The sequence below is a fragment of the Heterodontus francisci genome, chromosome 26 (assembly GCF_036365525.1).
Source record: "Heterodontus francisci isolate sHetFra1 chromosome 26, sHetFra1.hap1, whole genome shotgun sequence".
Taxonomy (NCBI): domain Eukaryota; kingdom Metazoa; phylum Chordata; class Chondrichthyes; order Heterodontiformes; family Heterodontidae; genus Heterodontus; species Heterodontus francisci.
In genome coordinates, this window is record NC_090396.1 from 3,154,965 (window position 1) to 3,173,384 (window position 18,420).

Consider the following 18,420-nt stretch of genomic DNA (forward strand, 5'->3'; position numbering starts at 1 on the left):
CAGGGTGATCAGTTATCCTGGAAACAGGACAGTTAGTTAGCCTGGAAACAGGGCAGTCGATTGCCCCGGAATCAGGGCAGTCAGTTACCCTGGAAACAGGGCAGTCAGTTATCCCGGAAACAGGGCAGTCAGTTACCCTGGAAACAGGGTGATCAGTTACCCTGGAAACAGGGCAGTCAGTTACCCCGGAAACAGGGCAGTCAGTTGCCCTGGAAACAGGGCAGTCAGTTATCCCGGAAACAGGGCAGTCAGTTATCCCGGAAACAGGGTGATCAGTTACCCTGGAAACTGGGCAGTCTGTTACCCTGGAAACAGGGCAGTCAGTTACCCCGGAAACAGTGCATTCAGTTACCCTGGAAACAGGGGAGTCAGTTATCCCGGAAACAGGATGATCAGTTAGCCTGGAAACTGGGCGGTCAATTACCCTGGAAACAGGGCAGTCAGTTACCCAAGAAACAGGGTGATCAGTTACCCTGGATACTGGGCAGTCAGTTACCCTGGAAACTGGGCAGTCAGTTATCCCGGAAACAGGGCGGCCAGTAACCCTGGAAACAGATTACTCAGTTACCCCAAAAACAGGGTGATCCGTTATCCTGGAAACAGGGCAGTCAGTTATCCTGGAAACAGGGCGTTCAGTTACCCCGGTAACAGGGAGATCAGTTACCCTGGAAACAGGGCAGTCAGTTCCCCTGGAAACAGGGCAGTCAGTTATCCTGGAAACAGGGTGGTCAGTTACCCTGGAAACAGGGTGGTCAGTTACCCCGGAAACAGGGTGATCATTTATCCTGGAAACAGGGCGGTCAGTTACCCCGGAAACAGGGTGATCAGTTATCCTGGAAACAGGACAGTTAGTTAGCCTGGAAACAGGGCAGTCGATTGCCCCGGAATCAGGGCAGTCAGTTACCCTGGAAACAGGGCAGTCAGTTATCCCGGAAACAGGGCAGTCAGTTACCCTGGAAACAGGGTGATCAGTTACCCTGGAAACAGGGCAGTCAGTTACCCCGGAAACAGGGCAGTCAGTTGCCCTGGAAACAGGGCAGTCAGTTATCCCGGAAACAGGGCAGTCAGTTATCCCGGAAACAGGGTGATCAGTTACCCTGGAAACTGGGCAGTCTGTTACCCTGGAAACAGGGCAGTCAGTTACCCCGGAAACAGTGCAGTCAGTTACCCTGGAAACAGGGGAGTCAGTTATCCCGGAAACAGGATGATCAGTTAGCCTGGAAACTGGGCAGTCAATTACCCTGGAAACAGGGCAGTCAGTTACCCCAGAAACAGGGTGATCAGTTACCCTGGATACTGGGCAGTCAGTTACCCTGGAAACTGGGCAGTCAGTTACCCCGGAAACAGGGCGACAGTAACTCTGGAAACAGATTACTCAGTTACCCCAAAAACAGGGTGATCCGTTATCCTGGAAACAGGGTGGTCAGTTACCCCGGTAACAGGGACTTCATTTACTCCGGAAACAGGGCAGTCAGTTCCCCTGGAAACAGGGCAGTCAGTTATCCTGGAAACAGGGTGGTCAGTGACCCTGGAAACAGGGTGGTCAGTTACCCCGGAAACAGGGTGATCATTTATCCTGGATACAGTGCGGTCATTTACCCCGGAAACAGGGTGATCAGTTATCCTGGAAACAGGACAGTTAGTTAGCCTGGAAAAAGGGCAGTCAGTTACCCCGGAATCAGGGAAGTCAGTTACCCTGGAAACAGGGCAGTCAGTTATCCCGGAAACAGGGCAGTCAGTTACCCTGGAAACAGGGTGATCAGTTTCCCTGGAAACAGGGCAGTCAGTTACCCCGGAAACAGGGCAGTCAGTTATCCCGGAAACAGGGTGATCAGTTACCCTGGAAACTGGGCAGTCTGTTACCCTGGAAACAGGGCAGTCAGTTACCCCGGAAACAGTGCAGTCAGTTACCCTGGAAACAGGGCAGTCAGTTATCCCGGAAACAGGATGATCAGTTAGCCTGGAAACTGGGCAGTCAATTACCCTGGAAACAGGGCTGTCAGTTACCCAAGAAACAGGGTGATCAGTTACCCTGGATACTGGGCAGTCAGTTACCCTGGAAACTGGGCAGTCAGTTACCCCGGAAACAGGGCGGCCAGTAACCCTGGAAACAGATTACTCAGTTACCCCAAAAACAGGGTGATCCGTTATCCTGGAAACAGGGCGTTCAGTTACCCCGGTAACAGGGAGATCAGTTACCCCGGAAACAGGGCGGTCAGTTCCCATGGAAACAGGGCAGTCAGTTATCCTGGAAACAGGGTGGTCAGTTACCCTGGAAACAGGGTGGTCAGTTACGCCGGAAACAGGGTGATCATTTATCCTGGAAACAGGGCGGTCAGTTACCCCGGAAACAGGGTGATCAGTTATCCTGGAAACAGGACAGTTAGTTAGCCTGGAAACAGGGCAGTCAGTTACCCCGGAATCAGGGCAGTCAGTTACCCTGGAAACAGGGCAGTCAGTTATCCTGCAAACAGGGCAGTCAGTTACCCTGGAAACAGGGTGATCAGTTACCCTGGAAACTGGGCAGTCTGTTACCCTGGAAACAGGGCAGTCAGTTACCCCGGAAACAGTGCAGTCAGTTACCCTGGAAACAGGGGAGTCAGTTATCCCTGAAACAGGATGATCAGTTAGCCTGGAAACTGGGCAGTCAATTACCCTGGAAACAGGCAGTCAGTTACCCCAGAAACAGGGTGATCAGTTACCCTGGAAACTGGGCAGTCAGTTACCCTGGAAACTGGGCAGTCAGTTACCCCGGAAACAGGGCGGACAGTAACCCTGGAAACAGATTACTCAGTTACCCCAAAAACAGGGTGATCCGTTATCCTGGAAACAGGGCGGTCAGTTACCCCGGAAACAGGGCAGTTTTTTACCCTGGAAACAGGGTGAACTGTTACCCTGGAAACAGGGCAGTCAGTTATCCTGGAAACAGGGCAGTCAGTTACCCCGGAAACAGGGTGAACTGTTAGCCTGGAAACAGGGCAGTCAGATATCCTGGAAACAGGGCGGTCAGTTACCTGGAAACAGGGCAGTCAGTTACCCTGGAAACAGGGCAGTCAGTAAACCTGGAAACAGGGTGAACAGTTCCACTGGAAACTGGGCAGTCAGTTACCCTGGAAAAAGGGCAGTCAGTTACCCTGGAAACAGGGCAGTCAGTTACCCCAAAAACAGGGTGATCAGTTACCCAGGATACTGGGCAGTCAGTTACCCTGGAAACAGGGCAGTCAGTTACCCCGGAAACAGGGAGATCAGTTACCACGGAAACAGGGCAGTCAGTTACCCTGGAACAGGGCATTCAGTTATCCTGGAAACAGGGTGGTCAGTTACCCTGGAAACAGGGTTGTCAGTTACCCCGGAAACAGGGTGATCAGTTATCCTGGAAACAGGACGGTCAGTTACCCCCGAAACAGGGTGATCAGTTATTCTGGAAACAGGGCAGTCAGTTACCCCGGAATCTGGGCAGTCAGTTATCCTGGAAACAGGGTGGTCAGTTACCCTGGAAACAGGGTGGTCAGTTACCCCGGAAACAGGGTGATCAGTTATCCTGGAAACAGGGCAGTCAGTTACCCCGGAAACAGGGTGATCAGTTATCCTGGAAACAGGGCAGTTAGGTACTCCGGAAACAGGGCAGTTTTTTACCCTGGAAGCAGGGTGAACAGTTACCCTGGAAACAGGGCAGTCAGTTATCCTGGAAACATGGCAGTCAGTTTTCCTCGAAACAGGGCGTTCAGTTACCCTGGAAACAGGGCAGTCATTTACCCCAGAAACAGGGTGGACTGTGACCCTGGAAACAGGGGAGTCAGTTACCCCGGAAACAGGGCGGTCAGTTACCCTGGAAACAGGGCAGTCAGTTAACCCGGAAACAGGGTGATCAGTTAGACCGGAAACAGGGTGAACAGTTACCCTGGAAACAGGGCAGTCAGTTACTTCGGAAACAGGGCGGTCAGTAACCCTGGAAACAGATTAGTCAGTTACCCCGGAAACAGGGTGATCAGTTATCCTGGAAACAGGGCAGTCAGTTATCCCGGAAACAGGGCTGTCAGTTATCCCGGAAACAGGGTGATCAGTTCCCCTGGGAACTGGGCAGTCAGTTACCCTGGAAACAGGGCCTTCAGTTACCCAGGAAACAGGGCAGTCAGTTATCCTGGAAACAGGGCAGTCAGTTACCCCGGAAACAGGGCAGTCAGTTATCCCGGAAGCAGGGTGATCAGTTCCCCTGGAAACAGGGCAGTCATTTACCCTGGAAACAGGGCAGTCAGTTATCCCGGAAACAGGGTGATCAGTTATCCTGGAAACTGGGCAGTCAGTTACCCTGGAAACAGGGCGGTCAGTTACCCTGGAAATAGGTTAATCAGTTACCCCGGAAACAGGGTGATCATTTACACCGGAAACAGGGCAGTCAGTTACCCTGGAAACAGGGCATTCAGTTATCCCGGAAACAGGGCAGTCATTTACCCTGGAAACAGGGCAGTCAGTTATCCCGGAAACAGGACAGTCAGTTATCCCGGAAACAGGGCGGTCAGTTACCCTGGAAACAGGTCAGTCAGTTACCGTGGAAACAGGGCAGTCAGTTATCCCGGAAAAAGGTTGATCAGTTACCCTGGAAACAGGGCAGTCAGTTATCCCGGAAAAAGGGCAGTCAGTTATCCCGGAAAAAGGGTGATCAGTTACCCTGAAACTGGGCAGTCAGTTACCCTGGAAACAGGGCAGTCAGTTACCCCGGAAGCAGGGCAGTCAGTTACCCTGGAAACAGGGCAGACAGTTACCCCGGAAACTGGGCAGTCAGTTCCTCTGGAAACAGGGCAGTCAGTCACCCTGGAAACAGATTAGTCAGTTACCCCGGAAACAGGGTGATCATTTACGCAGGAAACAGGGCAGTCAGTTACCCTGGAAACAGGGCAGTCAGATATCCCGGAGACAGTGTAGTCATTTACCCCGGAAAACGGGCAGTCAGTTGTCCCGGAAACAGGGCAGTCAGTTATGCCGGAAACAGGGCGGTCAGTCACCCTGGAAACAGATTAGTCAGTTACCCCGGAAACAGGGGGATCATTTACGCAGGAAACAGGGCAGTCAGTTACCCTGGAAACAGGGCATTCAGTTATCCCGGAAAAAGGGTGATCAGTTACCCTGGAAACTGGGCAGTCACTTACCCTGGAAACAGGGCAATCAGTTTCCCCGGAAACAGGGCAGTCAGTTACCCTGGAAACAGGGCAGTCAGTTACCCCGGAAACTGGGCAGTCAGTCACCCCGGAAACAGGGCGGTCAGTAACCCTGGAAACAGATTACTCAGTTACCCCGGAAACAGGGTGATCAGTTATCCTGGAAACAGGGCGGTCAGTTACCCCGGAAACAGGGCAGTTTTTTACCCTGGAAACAGGGCACAAAGTTATCCCGGAAACAGGGTGATCAATTACCCTGGAAACAGGGCAGTCAGTTATCCTGGAAACAGGGCGGTCAGTTACCCCGAAAACAGGGCGATCAGTTACCCTGGAAGCAGGGCAGTCATTTACCCCGGTAACAGGGTGAACTGTTACCCTGGAAACAGGGCAGTCAGTTACCCCGGAAACAGAGTGGTCAGTTACCATGTAAACAGGGCAGTCAGTTACCCCGGAAACAGGGTGATCAGTTTCCCTGGAAATAGGGCAGTCAGTTACCCTGGAAATAGGGCAGTCAGTTACCCTGGAAACAGTGCGGTCAGTTACCCTGGAAAAAGGGCGGTCAGTTACCCTGGAAAAAGGGCAGGCAGTTACCCCGGAAACAGGGCGGTCAGTTACCCTGGAAACAGGGCAGTCAGTTACCCTGGAAAATGGACAGTCAGTTACCCTGGAAACAGGGCAGTCAGATATCCCGGAAACAGGGTGATCAGTTATACTGGAAACTGGGCAGTCAGTTACCCTGGAAACAGGGCGGTCAGTTACCCTGGAAATAGGTTAATCAGTTACCCCGGAAACAGGGTGATCATTTACGCCGGAAACAGGGCAGTCAGTTACCCTGGAAACAGGGCATTCAGTTATCCCGGAAACAGGGCAGTCATTTACCCTGGAAACAGGGCAGTCAGTTATCCCGGAAACAGGACAGTCAGTTATCCCGGAAACAGGGCGGTCAGTTACCCTGGAAACAGGTCAGTCAGTTACCCTGGAAACAGGGCAGTCAGTTATCCCGGAAAAAGGTTGATCAGTTACCCTGGAAACAGGGCAGTCAGTTATCCCGGAAAAAGGGCAGTCAGTTATCCCGGAAAAAGGGTGATCAGTTACCCTGAAACTGGGCAGTCAGTTACCCTGGAAACAGGGCAGTCAGTTACCCCGGAAGCAGGGCAGTCAGTTACCCTGGAAACAGGGCAGACAGTTACCCCGGAAACTGGGCAGTCAGTTCCTCTGGAAACAGGGCAGTCAGTCACCCTGGAAACAGATTAGTCAGTTACCCCGGAAACAGGGTGATCATTTACGCAGGAAACAGGGCAGTCAGTTACCCTGGAAACAGGGCAGTCAGATATCCCGGAGACAGTGTAGTCATTTACCCCGGAAAACGGGCAGTCAGTTGTCCCGGAAACAGGGCAGTCAGTTATGCCGGAAACAGGGCGGTCAGTCACCCTGGAAACAGATTAGTCAGTTACCCCGGAAACAGGGGGATCATTTACGCAGGAAACAGGGCAGTCAGTTACCCTGGAAACAGGGCATTCAGTTATCCCGGAAAAAGGGTGATCAGTTACCCTGGAAACTGGGCAGTCACTTACCCTGGAAACAGGGCAATCAGTTTCCCCGGAAACAGGGCAGTCAGTTACCCTGGAAACAGGGCAGTCAGTTACCCCGGAAACTGGGCAGTCAGTCACCCCGGAAACAGGGCGGTCAGTAACCCTGGAAACAGATTACTCAGTTACCCCGGAAACAGGGTGATCAGTTATCCTGGAAACAGGGCAGTCAGTTACCCCGGAAACAGGGCAGTTTTTTACCCTGGAAACAGGGCACAAAGTTATCCCGGAAACAGGGCGATCAGTTACCCTGGAAGCAGGGCAGTCATTTACCCCGGTAACAGGGTGAACTGTTACCCTGGAAACAGGGCAGTCAGTTACCCCGGAAACAGAGTGGTCAGTTACCATGTAAACAGGGCAGTCAGTTACCCCGGAAACAGGGTGATCAGTTTCCCTGGAAATAGGGCAGTCAGTTACCCTGGAAATAGGGCAGTCAGTTACCCTGGAAACAGTGCGGTCAGTTACCCTGGAAAAAGGGCGGTCAGTTACCCTGGAAAAAGGGCAGGCAGTTACCCCGGAAACAGGGCGGTCAGTTACCCTGGAAACAGGGCAGTCAGTTACCCTGGAAAATGGACAGTCAGTTACCCTGGAAACAGGGCAGTCAGATATCCCGGAAACAGGGTGATCAGTTATACTGGAAACTGGGCAGTCAGTTACCCTGGAAACAGGGCGGTCAGTTACCCTGGAAATAGGTTAATCAGTTACCCCGGAAACAGGGTGATCATTTACGCCGGAAACAGGGCAGTCAGTTACCCTGGAAACAGGGCATTCAGTTATCCCGGAAACAGGGCAGTCATTTACCCTGGAAACAGGGCAGTCAGTTATCCCGGAAACAGGACAGTCAGTTATCCCGGAAACAGGGCGGTCAGTTACCCTGGAAACAGGTCAGTCAGTTACCCTGGAAACAGGGCAGTCAGTTACCCTGGAAATAGGTTAATGAGTTACCCCGGAAACAGGGTGATCATTTACGCCGGAAACAGGGCAGTCAGTTACCCTGGAAACAGGGCATTCAGTTATCCCGGAAACAGGGCAGTCATTTACCCTGGAAACAGGGCAGTCAGTTATCCCGGAAACAGGACAGTCAGTTATCCCGGAAACAGGGCGGTCAGTTACCCTGGAAACAGGTCAGTCAGTTACCCTGGAAACAGGGCAGTCAGTTATCCCGGAAAAAGGTTGATCAGTTACCCTGGAAACAGGGCAGTCAGTTATCCCGGAAAAAGGGCAGTCAGTTATCCCGGAAAAAGGGTGATCAGTTACCCTGAAACTGGGCAGTCAGTTACCCTGGAAACAGGGCAGTCAGTTACCCCGGAAGCAGGGCAGTCAGTTACCCTGGAAACAGGGCAGACAGTTACCCCGGAAACTGGGCAGTCAGTTCCTCTGGAAACAGGGCAGTCAGTCACCCTGGAAACAGATTAGTCAGTTACCCCGGAAACAGGGTGATCATTTACGCAGGAAACAGGGCAGTCAGTTACCCTGGAAACAGGGCAGTCAGATATCCCGGAGACAGTGTAGTCATTTACCCCGGAAAACGGGCAGTCAGCTGTCCCGGAAACAGGGCAGTCAGTTATGCCGGAAACAGGGCGGTCAGTCACCCTGGAAACAGATTAGTCAGTTACCCCGGAAACAGGGGGATCATTTACGCAGGAAACAGGGCAGTCAGTTACCCTGGAAACAGGGCATTCAGTTATCCCGGAAAAAGGGTGATCAGTTACCCTGGAAACTGGGCAGTCACTTACCCTGGAAACAGGGCAATCAGTTTCCCCGGAAACAGGGCAGTCAGTTACCCTGGAAACAGGGCAGTCAGTTACCCCGGAAACTGGGCAGTCAGTCACCCCGGAAACAGGGCGGTCAGTAACCCTGGAAACAGATTACTCAGTTACCCCGGAAACAGGGTGATCAGTTATCCTGGAAACAGGGCAGTCAGTTACCCCGGAAACAGGGCAGTTTTTTACCCTGGAAACAGGGCACAAAGTTATCCCGGAAACAGGGTGATCAATTACCCTGGAAACAGGGCAGTCAGTTATCCTGGAAACAGGGCAGTCAGTTACCCCGAAAACAGGGCGATCAGTTACCCTGGAAGCAGGGCAGTCATTTACCCCGGTAACAGGGTGAACTGTTACCCTGGAAACAGGGCAGTCAGTTACCCCGGAAACAGAGTGGTCAGTTACCATGTAAACAGGGCAGTCAGTTACCCCGGAAACAGGGTGATCAGTTTCCCTGGAAATAGGGCAGTCAGTTACCCTGGAAATAGGGCAGTCAGTTACCCTGGAAACAGTGCGGTCAGTTACCCTGGAAAAAGGGCGGTCAGTTACCCTGGAAAAAGGGCAGGCAGTTACCCCGGAAACAGGGCGGTCAGTTACCCTGGAAACAGGGCAGTCAGTTACCCTGGAAAATGGACAGTCAGTTACCCTGGAAACAGGGCAGTCAGATATCCCGGAAACAGGGTGATCAGTTATACTGGAAACTGGGCAGTCAGTTACCCTGGAAACAGGGCGGTCAGTTACCCTGGAAATAGGTTAATCAGTTACCCCGGAAACAGGGTGATCATTTACGCCGGAAACAGGGCAGTCAGTTACCCTGGAAACAGGGCATTCAGTTATCCCGGAAACAGGGCAGTCATTTACCCTGGAAACAGGGCAGTCAGTTATCCCGGAAACAGGACAGTCAGTTATCCCGGAAACAGGGCGGTCAGTTACCCTGGAAACAGGTCAGTCAGTTACCCTGGAAACAGGGCAGTCAGTTACCCTGGAAATAGGTTAATGAGTTACCCCGGAAACAGGGTGATCATTTACGCCGGAAACAGGGCAGTCAGTTACCCTGGAAACAGGGCATTCAGTTATCCCGGAAAAAGGGTGATCAGTTACCCTGGAAACTGGGCAGTCACTTACCCTGGAAACAGGGCAGTCAGTTTCCCCGGAAACAGGGCAGTCAGTTACCCTGGAAACAGGGCAGTCAGTTACCCCGGAAACTGGGCAGTCAGTCACCCCGGAAACAGGGCGGTCAGTAACCCTGGAAACAGATTACTCAGTTACCCCGGAAAAAGGGTGATCAGTTATCTTGGAAACAGGGCGGTCAGTTACCCCGGAAACAGGGCAGTTTTTTTACCCTGGAAACAGGGCACAAAGTTATCCCGGAAACAGGGTGAACAATTACCCTGGAAACAGGGCAGTCAGTTATCCTGAAAACAGGGCGGTCAGTTACCCCGAAAACAGGGCGATCAGTTACCCTGGAAGCAGGGCAGTCATTTACCCCGGAAACAGGGTGAACTGTTACCCTGGAAACAGGGCAGTCAGTTACCCCGGAAACAGAGTGGTCAGTTACCCTGTAAACAGGGCAGTCAGTTACCCCGGAAACAGGGTGATCAGTTACCCTGGAAACAGGGCGGTCAGTTACCCTGGAAACAGTGCGGTCAGTTACCCTGGAAAAAGGGCGGTCAGTTACCCTGGAAAAAGGGCAGGCAGTTACCCCGGAAACAGGGCGGTCAGTTACCCTGGAAACAGGGCAGTCAGTTACCCTGGAAAATGGACAGTCAGTTACCCTGGAAACAGGGCAGTCAGATATCCCGGAAACAGGGTAATCATTTACCCCGGAAACCGGGCAGTCAGTTATCCCGGAAACAGTGCAGTCAGTTATCCCGGAAACAGGGTGGTCAGTTACCCCGGAAATAGGTTAATCAGTTACCCCGGAAACAGGGTGATCAGTTACCCCGGAAACAGGGCAGTCAGTTACCCTGGAAACAGGGCATTCAGTTATCCCGGAAACAGGGCAGTCAGTTATACCGGAAAAAGGGTGATCAATTACCCTGGAAACTGGGCAGTCAGTTACCCTGGAAACAGGGCAGTCAGTTTCCCCGGAAACAGGGCAGTAAGTTACCCTGGAAACAGGGCAGTCAGTTACCCCGGAAACTGGGCAGTCAGTTACCCTGGAAACAGGGCAGTCAGTTACCCTGGAAACAGGGCAGTCAGTCACCCTGGAAATAGGTTAATCAGTTACCCCGGAAATAGGGTGATCAGTTACCCCGGAAACAGGGCAGTCAGTTACCCTGGAAACAGGGCTTTCAGTTATCCCGGAAACAGGGCAGTCAGTTTCCCCGGAAACAGGGCAGTCAGTTACCATGGAAACAGGGCAGTCAGTTACCCTGGAAACAGGGCAGTGAGCTACCCCGGAAACAGGGCAGTCAGTTATCCCGGAAACAGGGTGAACAGTTACCCTGGAAACTGGGCAGTCAGTTAGCCTGGAAACAGGGCGGTCAGTTACCCTGGAAACAGGGCAGTCAGTTATCCTGGAAATAGGGCGGTCAGATCCCCCGGAAATAGGGCGGTCAGTTATCCTGGAAACAGGGAGGTCAGTTACCCCGGAAACAGGGAGATCAGTTACCCCAGAAACAGGGTGATCAGTTACCCTGGAAACAGGGCAGTAAGTTACCCTGGAAACAGGGCAGTCAGTTAACCTGGAAACAGGGCAGTCAGTTATCCTGGAAAAAGGGCGGTCAGTTACCCCGGAAATAGGTAAATCAGTTACCCCGGAAACAGGGTGATCAGTTACCCCGGAAAATGGGCAGTCAGTTACCCTGGAAACAGGGCAGTCAGTTATCCCGGAAACAGGGCAGTCATTTACCCTGGAAACCGGGCAGTCAGTTATCCCAGAAACAGGGCAGTCACTTATCCTGGAAACAGGGCGGTCAGTTACCCTGGAAACAGGTCAGTCAGTTACCCTGGAAACAGGGCAGTCAGTTACCCTGGAAATTGATAAATCAGTTACCTCGGAAACAGGGCAGTCAGTTCCCCTGGAAACAGAGCAGTCAGTTACCCTGGAACAGGGCAGTCAGTTATCCCCGAAACTGGGCAGTCAGTTACCCTGGAAACAGGGCATTCAGTTATCCCGGAAAAAGGGTGATCAGTTACCCTGGAAACTGGGCAGTCGGTTACCCTTGAAACAGGGCAGTCAGTTACCCCGGAAACAGGGCAGTCAGTTACCCTGGAAACTGGGCAGTCAGTTACCCCGGAAACAGGGCGGTCAGTAACCCTGGAAACAGATTACTCAGTTACCCCGGAAACAGGGTGATCAGTTATCCTGGAAAATGGACAGTCAGTTACCCTGGAAAAAGGGCAATCAGATATCCCGGAGACAGTGTAGTCATTTACCCCGGAAAACGGGCAGTCAGTTGTCCCGGAAACAGGGCATTCAGTTATGCCGGAAACAGGGCGGTCAGTCACCCTGGAAACAGGCAGTCAGTTACCCTCTAAACAGGGCGGTCAGTTACCCTGGAAATAGGTTAATCAGTTACCCCGGAAACAGGGTGTTCAGTTACCCCGGAAACAGGGCAGTCAGTTATCCCGGAAAAAGGGTGATCAGTTAACCTGGAAACTGGGCAGTCAGTTACCCTGGTAACAGGGCAGTCGGTTTCCCCGGAAACAGGGCGGTCAGTTACCCTGGAAACAGGGCAGTCAGTTACCCCGGAAACTTGGAAGTCAGTTACCCTGGAAACAGGGCAGTCAGTCACCCTGGAAACAGGTTAGTCAATTAACCCGGAAACAGGGTGATCAGTTACCCCGGAAACAGGGCAGTCAATTCCCCTGGAAACAGGGCTGTCAGTTACCCTTGAAACAGGGCATTGAGCTCTCCCGGAAACAGGGCGGTCAGTTATCCCGGAAACAGGGTGAACATTTACCCTGGAAACTGGGCAGTCAGTTACCCTGGAAACAGGGCAGTCAGTTATCCCGGAAACAGGGCAGTCAGTTACCCTGGAAACAGTGCAGTCAGTTATCCTGGAAACAGGGCAGTCATTTACACTGGAAACAGGGCAGTCAGTTATCCCGGAAACAGGACAGTCAGTTATCCCGGAAACAGGGCGGTCAGTTACCCTGGAAGCAGGTTAGTCAGCTACCCTGGAAACAGGGCGGTCAGTTACCCTGGAAATAGGTTAATCAGTTACCCCGGAAACAGGGTGATCATTTACGCCAGAAACAGGGCAGTCAGTTACCCTGGAAACAGGGCATTCAGTTATCCCGGAAAAAGGGTGATCAGTTACCCTGGAAACTGGGCAGTCACTTACCCTGGAAACAGGGCAGTCAGTTTCCCCGGAAACAGGGCAGTCAGTTACCCTGGAAACAGGGCAGTCAGTTACCCCGGAAACTGGGCAGTCAGTCACCACGGAAACAGGGTGATCAGTTATCCTGGAAACAGGGCGGTCAGTTACCCCGGAAACAGGGCAGTTTTTTACCCTGGAAACAGGGCACAAAGTTATCCCGGAAACAGGGTGATCAATTACCCTGGAAACAGGGCAGTCAGTTATCCTGGAAACAGGGCGGTCAGTTACCCCGAAAACAGGGCGGTCAGTTACCCTGGAAGCAGGGCAGTCATTTACCCCGGAAACAGGCTGAACTGTTACCCTGGAAACAGGGCAGTCAGTTACCCCGGAAACAGAGCGGTCAGTTACCCTGGAAAAAGGGCGGTCAGTTACCCTGGAAAAAGGACAGGCAGTTATCCCGGAAACAGGGCGGTAAGTTACCCTGGAAATAGGGCAGTCAGTTACCCTGGAAATAGGGCAGTCAGTTACCCTGGAAACAGGGCGGTCAGTTACCCTGGAAAAAGGGCGGTCAGTTACCCTGGAAAAAGGACAGGCAGTTACCCCGGAAACAGGGCGGTCAGTTACCCTGGAAACAGGGCAGTCAGTTACCCTGGAAAATGGACAGTCAGTTACCCTGGAAACAGGGCAGTCAGATATCCCGGAAACAGGGTAATCATTTACCCCGGAAACCGGGCAGTCAGTTATCCCGGAAACAGTGCTGTCAGTTATCCCGGAAACAGGGCGGTCAGTTACCCTGGAGATAGGTTAATCAGTTACCCCGGAAACAGGGTGATCAGTTTCCCCGGAAACAGGGCAGTCAGTTACCCTGGAAACAGGGCAGTGAGCTACCCCGGAAACAGGGCACTCAGGTATCCCGGAAACAGGGTGAACAGTTACCCTGGAAACTGGGCAGTCAGTTAGCCTGGAAACAGGGCGGTCAGTTACCCTGGAAACAGGGCAGTCAGTTATCCTGGAAATAGGGCGGTCAGATACCCCGGAAATAGGGCGGTCAGTTATCCTGGAAACAGGGAGGTCAGTTACCCCGGAAACAGGGAGATCAGTTACCCCAGAAACAGGGTGATCAGTTACCCTGGAAACAGGGCAGTAAGTTACCCTGGAAACAGGGTAGTCAGTTAACCTGGAAACAGGGCAGTCAGTTATCCTGGAAACAGGGCAGTCGGTTACCCCGGAAATAGGTTAATCAGTTACCCCGGAAACAGGGTGATCAGTTACCCCGGAAAATGGGCAGTCAGTTACCCTGGAAACAGGGCAGTCAGTTATCCCGGAAACAGGGCAGTCAGTTACCCTGGAAACAGGGCATTCAGTTATCCCGGAAAAAGGCTGATCAGTTACCCTGGAAACTGGGCAGTCACTTACCCTGGAAACAGGGCAGTCAGTTTCCCCGGAAACAGGGCAGTCAGTTACCCTGGAAACAGGGCAGTCAGTTACCCCGGAAACAGGGCAGTCGGTTACCCTTAAACAGGGCAGTCAGTTACCCCGGAAACAGGGCAGTCAGTTACCCTGGAAACTGGGCAGTCAGTTACCCCGGAAACAGGGCGGTCAGTTACCCTGGAGATAGGTTAATCAGTTACCCCGGAAACAGGGTGATCAGTTTCCCCGGAAACAGGGCAGTCAGTTACCCTGGAAACAGGGCAGTCAGTTACCCTGGAAACAGGGCAGTGAGCTACCCCGGAAACAGGGCACTCAGGTATCCCGGAAACAGGGTGAACAGTTACCCTGGAAACTGGGCAGTCAGTTAGCCTGGAAACAGGGCGGTCAGTTACCCTGGAAACAGGGCAGTCAGTTATCCTGGAAATAGGGCGGTCAGATACCCCGGAAATAGGGCGGTCAGTTATCCTGGAAACAGGGAGGTCAGTTACCCCGGAAACAGGGAGATCAGTTACCCCAGAAACAGGGTGATCAGTTACCCTGGAAACAGGGCAGTCAGTTACCCTGGAAATAGGGCAGTCAGTTAACCTGGAAACAGGGCAGTCAGTTATCCTGGAAACAGGGCAGTCGGTTACCCCGGAAATAGGTTAATCAGTTACCCCGGAAACAGGGTGATCAGTTACCCCGGAAAATGGGCAGTCAGTTACCCTGGAAACAGGGCAGTCAGTTATCCCGGAAACAGGGCAGTCATTTACCCTGGAAACAGGGCAGTCAGTTAGCCCGGAAACAGGGCAGACACTTATCCTGGAAACAGGGCGGTCAGTTACCCTGGAAACAGGTCAGTCAGTTACCCTGGAAACAGGGCGGTCAGTTACCCTGGAAATAGGTTTATCAGTTACCCCGGAAACAGGGCAGTCAGTTCCCCTGGAAACAGGGCAGTCAGTTACCCTGGAACAGGGCAGTCAGTTATCCCGGAAACAGGGCAGTCAGTTACCCTGGAAACAGGGCATTCAGTTATCCCGGAAAAAGGCTGATCAGTTACCCTGGGAACTGGGCAGTCACTTACCCTGGAAACAGGGCAGTCAGTTTCCCCGGAAACAGGGCAGTCAGTTACCCTGGAAACAGGGCAGTCAGTTACCCCGGAAACTGGGCAGTCTGTCACCCTGGAAATAGGTTAGTCAGTTACCCCGGAAGCAGGGCAGTCAGTTCCCCTGTAAACAGGGCAGTCAGTTACCCTGGAAACAGGGCAGTGAGCTATCCCGGAAACAGGGTGATCAGTTACCCTGGAAACTGGGCAGTCAGTTCCCCTGTAAACAGGGCAGTCAGTTAACCCGGAAACAGGGTGATCAGTTACCCTGGAAACTGGGCAGTCGGTTACCCTGGAAACAGGGCAGTCAGATATCCCGGAGACAGTGGAGTCATTTACCCCGGAAAACGGGCAGTCAGTTGTCCCGGAAACAGGGCAGTCAGTTATGCCGGAAACAGGGCGGTCAGTAACCCTGGAAACAGATTAGTCAGTTACCCCGGAAACAGGGTGATCATTTACGCAGGAAACAGGGCAGTCAGTTACCCTGGAAACAGGGCATTCAGTTATCCCGGAAAAAGGGTGATCAGTTACCCTGGAAACTGGGCAGTCACTTACCCTGGAAACAGGGCAATCAGTTTCCCCGGAAACAGGGCAGTCAGTTACCCTAGAAACAGGGCAGTCAGTTACCCCGGAAACTGGGCAGTCAGTCACCCCGGAAACAGGGCGGTCAGTAACCCTGGAAACAGATTACTCAGTTACCCCGGAAACAGGGTGATCAGTTATCCTGGAAACAGGGCGGTCAGTTACCCCGGAAACAGGGCAGTTTTTTACCCTGGAAACAGGGCACAAAGTTATCCCGGAAACAGGGTGATCAATTACCCTGGAAACAGGGCAGTCAGTTATCCTGGAAACAGGGCGGTCAGTTACCCCGAAAACAGGGCGATCAGTTACCCTGGAAGCAGGGCAGTCATTTACCCCGGTAACAGGGTGAACTGTTACCCTGGAAACAGGGCAGTCAGTTACCCCGGAAACAGAGTGGTCAGTTACCATGTAAACAGGGCAGTCAGTTACCCCGGAAACAGGGTGATCAGTTTCCCTGGAAATAGGACAGTCAGTTACCCTGGAAATAGGGCAGTCAGTTACCCTGGAAACAGTGCGGTCAGTTACCCTGGAAAAAGGGCGGTCAGTTACCCTGGAAAAAGGGCAGGCAGTTACCCCGGAAACAGGGCGGTCAGTTACCCTGGAAACAGGGCAGTCAGTTACCCTGGAAAATGGACAGTCAGTTACCCTGGAAACAGGGCAGTCAGATATCCCGGAAACAGGGTGATCAGTTATACTGGAAACTGGGCAGTCAGTTACCCTGGAAACAGGGCGGTCAGTTACCCTGGAAATAGGTTAATCAGTTACCCCGGAAACAGGGTGATCATTTACGCCGGAAACAGGGCAGTCAGTTACCCTGGAAACAGGGCATTTAGTTATCCCGGAAACAGGGCAGTCATTTACCCTGGAAACAGGGCAGTCAGTTATCCCGGAAACAGGACAGTCAGTTATCCCGGAAACAGGGCGGTCAGTTACCCTGGAAACAGGTCAGTCAGTTACCCTGGAAACAGGGCAGTCAGTTACCCTGGAAATAGGGCATTCAGTTATCCCGGAAAAAGGGTGATCAGTTACCCTGGAAACTGGGCAGTCACTTACCCTGGAAACAGGGCAGTCAGTTTCCCCGGAAACAGGGCAGTCAGTTAACCCGGAAACAGGGTGATCAGTTACCCTGGAAACTGGGCAGTCGGTTACCCTGGAAACAGGGCAGTCAGATATCCCGGAGACAGTGTAGTCATTTACCCCGGAAAACGGGCAGTCAGTTGTCCCGGAAACAGGGCAGTCAGTTATGCCGGAAACAGGGCGGTCAGTCACCCTGGAAACAGATTAGTCAGTTACCCCGGAAACAGGGTGATCATTTACGCAGGAAACAGGGCAGTCAGTTACCCTGGAAACAGGGCATTCAGTTATCCCGGAAAAAGGGTGATCAGTTACCCTGGAAACTGGGCAGTCACTTACCCTGGAAACAGGGCAATCAGTTTCCCCGGAAACAGGGCAGTCAGTTACCCTGGAAACAGGGCAGTCAGTTACCCCGGAAACTGGGCAGTCAGTCACCCCGGAAACAGGGCGGTCAGTAACCCTGGAAACAGATTACTCAGTTACCCCGGAAACAGGGTGATCAGTTATCCTGGAAACAGGGCGGTCAGTTACCCCGGAAACAGGGCAGTTTTTTACCCTGGAAACAGGGCACAAAGTTATCCCGGAAACAGGGTGATCAATTACCCTGGAAACAGGGCAGTCAGTTATCCTGGAAACAGGGCGGTCAGTTACCCCGAAAACAGGGCGATCAGTTACCCTGGAAGCAGGGCAGTCATTTACCCCGGTAACAGGGTGAACTGTTACCCTGGAAACAGGGCAGTCAGTTACCCCGGAAACAGAGTGGTCAGTTACCATGTAAACAGGGCAGTCAGTTACCCCGGAAACAGGGTGATCAGTTTCCCAGGAAATAGGGCAGTCAGTTCCCCTGGAAATAGGGCAGTCAGTTACCCTGGAAACAGTGCGGTCAGTTACCCTGGAAAAAGGGCGGTCAGTTACCCTGGAAAAAGGGCAGGCAGTTACCCCGGAAACAGGGCGGTCAGTTACCCTGGAAACAGGGCAGTCAGTTACCCTGGAAAATGGACAGTCAGTTACCCTGGAAACAGGGCAGTCAGATATCCCGGAAACAGGGTGATCAGTTATACTGGAAACTGGGCAGTCAGTTACCCTGGAAACAGGGCGGTCAGTTACCCTGGAAATAGGTTAATCAGTTACCCTGGAAACAGGGTGATCATTTACGCCGGAAACAGGGCAGTCAGTTACCCTGGAAACAGGGCATTTAGTTATCCCGGAAACAGGGCAGTCATTTACCCTGGAAACAGGGCAGTCAGTTATCCCGGAAACAGGACAGTCAGTTATCCCGGAAACAGGGCGGTCAGTTACCCTGGAAACAGGTCAGTCAGTTACCCTGGAAACAGGGCAGTCAGTTACCCTGGAAATAGGTTAATGAGTTACCCCGGAAACAGGGTGATCATTTACGCCGGAAACAGGGCAGTCAGTTACCCTGGAAACAGGGCATTCAGTTATCCCGGAAAAAGGGTGATCAGTTACCCTGGA